Here is a 7092-nt window from a genome sequence, read left to right on the forward strand (position 1 = left end):
ACCAGAATATAGTTTTTGTATCATATTTACAGCATTAGATTGGTCCAACAATATCTCTTTGAATGTGGGGATCGTGGGACACTCATTAGTTGAATGCACATGATCCTCACATATGCTACACTTCTCTAAATGTTTATGGACAGCATGCACTTCATTTACCTTTTTCAATTCCATAGCTTCCATTTTTCTTGACAACAGGGTTAATTTAGCACGCAAAATCATCATCTTCTTTTAAAGTATATTTTTCATGACCAGACTCAACTTGCCTAGACCTATCATGTACATCAGTTGTGTCCCAAGATTGAGCATTTTGAGCAAGGTAATCAAAATATTCAAATGCTTCCTCAGGCTCTTTGTCAAAAAATTCTCTATTACACATGGTTTGTACAAATTGGCGCATTTTAGGTGTCAAACTTTCATAAAAAAAACTTATCAAACGCCAATTTTCATAACCATGATGAGGACAAGCATTTAAAAGATCCTTGAACCTTTCCCAACTTTGATAAAAAGTTTTAGAATCTTTTTGGGTAAAGTTCATGATTTGTCTTTTAAGTGCATTTGTCCTATGTATTAGAAAAAATTTCTTCAAAAATTCAGTTTGCATTTCCTGCCATGTGCCTATGGTTCTAGGTCTCAATGCATAATTAAATGCTTAATTCATTTTTTGGTTAAACAAATCATTCACTTTAACAGTTTAATCATGTAGTTTTTGACACTTTATCGTATGCACGCCCACTCCTCCCCTAGACTAGCAGGATGAGCCGTCAATGTAGGCCTGCCATGGTTTGCCCTGGGGCATGACGACCATTTCGTTTGGAAAATTCAAGAATTTGGCTACAAAATCTGCTAACACCTATCCCTTTATTGTGGTGCGTGGAAGATATTTGATCTCAAACTCGCTTAGCTCGATCGCCCAATTAGTCATTCGTCCAGAAGTGTTTGATTTCTACAGTATTTTCTCAAGGGAACATCAGCTTGGACCTTTATCGGGTGAGCTAGGAAATAGGGCCTCAACCGTCTGGCAGTGACCACTAATGCGAATGCTAGTATTTCCATTCGGGGATATCTGGCCTCTGCCCCTCGAAATGCTCTGCTTTCGTAATAAACCGGGCGTTGAACTCCTTCTTCTACTCGGGTCAATATGGAGGAGACCGTATTGGGTGATACCGCCAGGTAGACAGTTAAGTCCTCTCCCGGCGCGGTTTGGCTAAGCAATGGTGGATGAGCCAGATATTCCTTCAGCACGCCGAAAGCTCTTATGCAATCTTCATCCCATTTTCATACTTTCCGCAGGACACTGAAGACAAGGTGGCACCGGTCGGTTGACTTTGCGATGAAGCGGCCCAGGCCAGCTATTCTTCCTGTCAATTTTTGGACTTCATTGATATTCCGGGGTGGAGGCATATCCATAATTGCCTTAATTTTTTCGGGATTAGCTTCAATTCCTCGCTCAGAGACCATGAAACCCAAGAAGTTTCCCGATTTGACTCCAGATTCGACTCCAAAAGCACACTTTTGCGGGTTGAGCTTCATTCTGTATTTTTTCAGTACTGCAAAAGCTTCTCGGAGATCATCAAGATGCTGCTCAGACTTCTTGCTCTTAACCAAAAGATCGTCTACATAGACTTCCATGTTTCTTCCGATCTGGTTTTTTAACATTCGGTTGACCAAACGCTAGTACGTTGCTCCCGCATTCTTGAGACTGAACGACATCGCTTTATAACAATAAAGTCCTCAATTGGTGATAAATGTTGTTTTATCCTCGTCATCAGGACTCATTCTGATCTGATTGTAGCCAGAGTACGCGTCCATGAAACTGAGTAAGGTGTGCCTAGCCGTTAAGTCCATTATCAAGTCTATCCTTAAAAAGGAAAACTATCTTTAGGACGTGTCTTGTTCAAGTCGGTGAGGTCGACACATATTCTCCATTTCCCACTTGCCTTCTTAACCAGTACAACGTTGGAAAGCCATTCGGGATAGTGAACTTCCTGAATGAACCCCGCAGTTAAAAGGCGTTCCACTTCCTCAACAATGGCAGCGTAGCACTAAAATTGCAGCGCTTTTGCTTGACTCTTTTTGCCTCAAGGTTCACACCGAGATGGTGTTCTATTACAGATCCATCGATGCCTGACATTTCTTCATGACTCCAAGCAGAGACATCACGATGCTCCATAATTAGTTGCTTCATAGATTGGCTTAGCTCGGTAGATATTAGATCTCATTCGCACAGTCCGCTCTGGGTTTTCAGGATCCATCAATATCAAAAGTAGCGGCTTGTTGGGCTCTGCCTGCCTTAGCGCCTTTTCATCCCTTACTTCGCGGTCTAGCTCAGTTATGGAGGGAGGTGGAGGCATGACCGCCACATTGAGCTCCGCCTGCCTCACTGCCTCTTAGTCCCTTACTTCGTCGTCTTGTTTGGTCCGAGTTGGAGGGGGAGGCATGACAGTTTCCTCGTCGTCCTACTCGAGAGTTTGTATGAATATTGCCTTCGACTTCATCTCTCGAGTGTAGCAGTCTCTCGCGGTTTGTTGTTCGCCACGCATTTCTCCTACTCCAAACGAGGTCAGGAATTTTACCTTCAAGTGATATATGGAAGTTACAGCCCTCATTTGGTTCAAAGACGGGCGTCCGAGTATCACATTGTACAAAGAAGGGGCCTTTACCACCAAGAAGTCTATCATGAGAGACGTTGTTTTGGGAGCCGTTCCTACCAATACAGACAGAGCAATTGCCCCGATTGGTTGGACATTGTCCCCTGTGAAGCCTTTAAGGGGCGTAGGTGCTGGTTGCAACCTATTGGGAGTGAACCCCATTTTATTGAATGCTTCCCAGAAGAGGATGTGGCGGAACTGCCATTGTCGATCAACACTCTTTTGGTCCGATAGTTAGCCATTTGTGCCGTTACTACCAGCACATCGTCGTGAGGTCGCGAAAAACCCTCTCCATCTTCTTCACTGAATGTCACCAGATATTCTCTGGACGAATCTCTGTTTTTGCGGTTTGGTCGTTGGGCGGAGAACACCTCTTCGTACTTGGCCCTTCTTTCATGGGCCTTTCAGGTCGAGGAAGTCGTTCCCCCAGCATATCCTCCAGCTATGGTCCATATTTCTCCTATGGGGGGTTCTTCTCTTCTCGAGTTTCCTTGACGCGGGTTCTCTTCACGGGGGTTTGCAGTTCTTCTTCTTTCGGGGCTTCCATTATTCCTCTAAGCATGGCCTTGGTCTTTGCGGGCCGGGCTATGACTTCTACGAATTGGACCCCGATTCCTCCGAATGGGGCTTCGGTCCTGGTTTCTTCGAACGGGGCTTCGGTCTTGGTTTCTCCAAGAGTAGGGACAGTATTCACATCAGGGCTCATCCCTCTCATCTTTATATTGGTCGGTGCGGATCTCTGGGCTGTCAAATCTTCTCCATTTCGTATAGCAATCTTTGGTTTTATGTCCACTGCTCCTATGTAAGGAGCAATATTTGGGGTACGACAAGCTTTGTTTTTGCTCTTCATGTTGACTTAGGTCTTCCTCAACTTCTACTGTTAGATTAGAGTGTATGCGAGGGCCAGGTTTTCCTTTGCCCTTGGTTTCGTAAGTCTTTTTCTTGTAGGCCCCTTGGCTCGAACTTTGATGTCGGTCTGTGGTTTTCTTGTCCGCCCTTTCCAAGTTGCTTTTCCTGGGGGCTGTTAGCGCTTTGAGTGTATCTTCTCCGTTTACGTAGCTGTCTGCTCTGTCCATGAACTCCCTTAGGGTTGACGGGGTCTTTCAGGCAATCTCTGTCATGAAGGGGTTACGAGGCCAGATTCCTCCTAACAATGCTGCCAAAGTGATCTTCTCGTCTTGGTCGTCCGTTGTCATCCATTCTTTGTTAAACCGGGAGAGGTATGACTTAAGGCTCTTGTCATCCCTCTGCTTAACAGTCAATAGATAGGACGCCGGCCTTATTCTCGTTCGACTGGCCATGAACTGCGTTAAAAATCGATATGCCAATTTGTTGAAACTATCCACAGTTCCAAGTCGTAGGGAACCGAACCACACTCGTGTTGCCCCCCTCATAGTGAGGGGGAATGCCCTACATGCTATCTCGTTAGGGAAGCCGTGGAGAGTCATGTGGGCCTTGAAGGTCTCCAGGTGTTCCAATGGGTCCTTTGATCCATCGTATGCTTCCATCTGAGGAACTTTAAACTTTGGGGGTATAGGTACTGCCAGAATCCCTATGTTGTATGGTAGTTCAGTGTTAGTGAGTAGCTAATCCACCATGGAGGGTTGACCTATCTGCTTTGCTACTTCTATATGGATTTTCAGATTGATTTTGCATAGTTCTTCATCTGCGGCGGTTGCATTAGGCTGGGGATGGTCCCTAGAGTGATGACTCTGTTGGTCTGCCTCCGTTTCTTCACCATTTCTTCGTAAGGCAATGTTCTCCTGTTGGAGAGCCTCCATGTCTGCCATAAGTTTCTATATTGCTTCATTCTGCTGATTGAACCTTGCTTCCATTGCTTCGGACTACATCATTTCACACTGCGAATGCTGAGAGTAGGTTGTTGCCAGTATACGAAGGACACGCTAGTTATGGGACAATAGAGATCCCACAGACGACGCCACTGTTGATGTCGTGTTTCGTGGGCCTGGGTAACTTCACACCCCTAGTATACAAGCGATCACCTGCATAGTAACTATGGGGGGAACCTCGAGGTCCATTGATCCTCTGATGCTTAAATCAGTATGGTGAAGAAGATAAAAAACAGTAGTCAAAAAATGATAATGTAAGGTGATAGTGATAGATTGATTGATTACCTCGTCCGCTGTGAGTAGGGGTGATATTCGGTCGGTCCGGACCGGAAAAACCGACCGGACCGACCAATTCGGTCCTGACCGGACCGGACCGAGAATGGTACCGGTCGGTCTCGGTCCGAATTTTATAGGACCGACTTAATTCGGTCCGGTCCACGGTCTATGGGTTTTTCGGACCGGACCGGACCGGACCGAATTAAAATTGAAAAAAAAAATATATATTAATTATATAATTCTCATTTAACCTATCACTAACTCACCATTAAATAATTATTAACTAATAGTCTAAAACTAATATTCATAATTTTATACTAATACTAATATTTATAATTTTATACTAATAGACTAATAGTAATATTGATATTTATACTAATAGTCTAGAGTCTAGACTTTACTTCTAGTCTTCTATACTCTAATATGGTATATAAAAAAAAAATACTAATAGTCTAATATAGAGTAAGAGTCTAAGACTATAGTTATAGTTATACTAATATTATAATATAGTTATAACTTATACTAATCATAGATTCATGATTCATAATAACTAATCACTATAAGCCTATAGTATTAATGTATTATTATATAATATCTAGTATTAGTATCACTATATCATTATAATATAAATATTATAATATAGTTATAACTTGTACTAATTACTAAATCACTATAACTAATATTAGTATATTACTATTTCCTAATAGTCTAATACTAATAATATTATATAGTTATAACTTATACTAATCAAGTAATCATGAATTCATGATTCATAATAACTAATTACTTTAAGCCTATAGTATTAATGTATTATTATATAATATATAGTATTACTATTACTATATCATTATAATATATATTACTATTACTATTAGTAATTTAGTATTGGTATAGTCAATAGTTATTTAGTATAACATAAGTATTATATAATGTATTATACTAAGTAGTTATAGTATAATAGTATTAATAATTTAATAGCATATTATAAAAGTTATAGTACCATAGCATAATATTTGTATAATAGTATATTATTAATATCACTATAAGTTATAAGTTATAACTATATATACCTAATAGGCTAATAGCCTAATACAATGATTTATTCATCATATAATGATATACAAAATACAATGATTTGTTAATCACATTACAAATTTACATATACAAAATGTAAAAACTTAAAAGTTTAATAGATGAAAGAATTTATTATTATTATTATTAGAATGATATAGCAATTAACATTTAACATCATAAATATAATTATTATTAATTATTTTTTAAAGAGTTAATTAAATAATCCACATTAAGTAGTTTATTTAATTTTAATTTTACTAATTTAAATAATTTTTTTAATTAATTTATGTGCTAAAAAGATAAAAGAATCACAAATTTATCAAAATGGCACCCAAGCGGTGCCGTTTTAGTCACTGCAGGCAAAAACAATAACTGGGTTGCGCGAAACGGCGTCGTTTTGCGCAACCCAGTTATTTTTTTTCAACTTAACTTCCCTAAAACGACGCCGTTTGGGGTCCAAATTGGACCCAAACGGCGCCGTTTCAGGGAATATAACTTGAGTAATGCCAGCTGCTTGCGTATTGTGTTCATCTTCCCCAGAAATTTGCTCCACTTTCTTTTTCCCCAATTCCCATCCCGCAGCCCAGCTCCCGCAAACCCTAAGCGCCCTACCGCAGCCCCGCCGTCCCGCCAACCGTAAGCGCCGCGAATCGCAATCCACCCTCCGTCTCAGCACTGCAGCAGGCCCCGATTGCCTAGTTGGTACTCTCTCTCTCTCTCTCTATCTCTCCCAGAACTTAAATTCATTTCCTTGTGAAATTTGTGATAAAAATGGTTTTGTTTTGCTCTAGCCTCTAGGGAACATCTACTTGGTTACTTGGTAGAAATAGAATGGTAGTTGATGCTCTACACGGTACATTCGTTACATATTGTCTACCTTTGCCAGGACTTCCCATCTATTTAAAACTGTTTTTGCTGTAGAAAAAATGCTAATATCTCCTGCAGGACATCAATTTAGTGCCTACATGCTGAAAAAAAAAAATCACTTGTCCTGCTAGATGATTTTTGTTCCATGGAGCTGTTAACCATAAAATCATCCGCAACTCCCCCTACTTCCTAGCCTCAATTTTGTTCCTACATGGTGTGGCATGCCATTTTGCCATTATTAAGTGATTTCTAAGTGGAAAAAATCTTAATTTTTTGTTATCCACATTCTTTGAACATATCCATGTTTAAATTGCTCAACCTTTTTCTCCCATAGAGCTTGATTAGCTGTATTAACTAGAATCACAAGCCCTTTT

The 7092-nt window shown here is 40.4% G+C and overlaps 1 non-coding gene across 1 annotated transcript; it reads left to right on the forward strand.

Annotated features, from left to right (window-relative positions):
- The first annotated feature begins 449 nt into the window (after positions 1–449).
- LOC118348549 lies at positions 450–556 on the forward strand. The gene has a single exon (XR_004801627.1). It is a non-coding gene; the product is annotated as a small nucleolar RNA R71 (small nucleolar RNA).
- The last annotated feature ends 6536 nt before the right edge of the window (positions 557–7092 follow it).

This window comes from Juglans regia, chromosome 5, assembly GCF_001411555.2.
Source record: "Juglans regia cultivar Chandler chromosome 5, Walnut 2.0, whole genome shotgun sequence".
Lineage (NCBI taxonomy): Eukaryota > Viridiplantae > Streptophyta > Magnoliopsida > Fagales > Juglandaceae > Juglans > Juglans regia.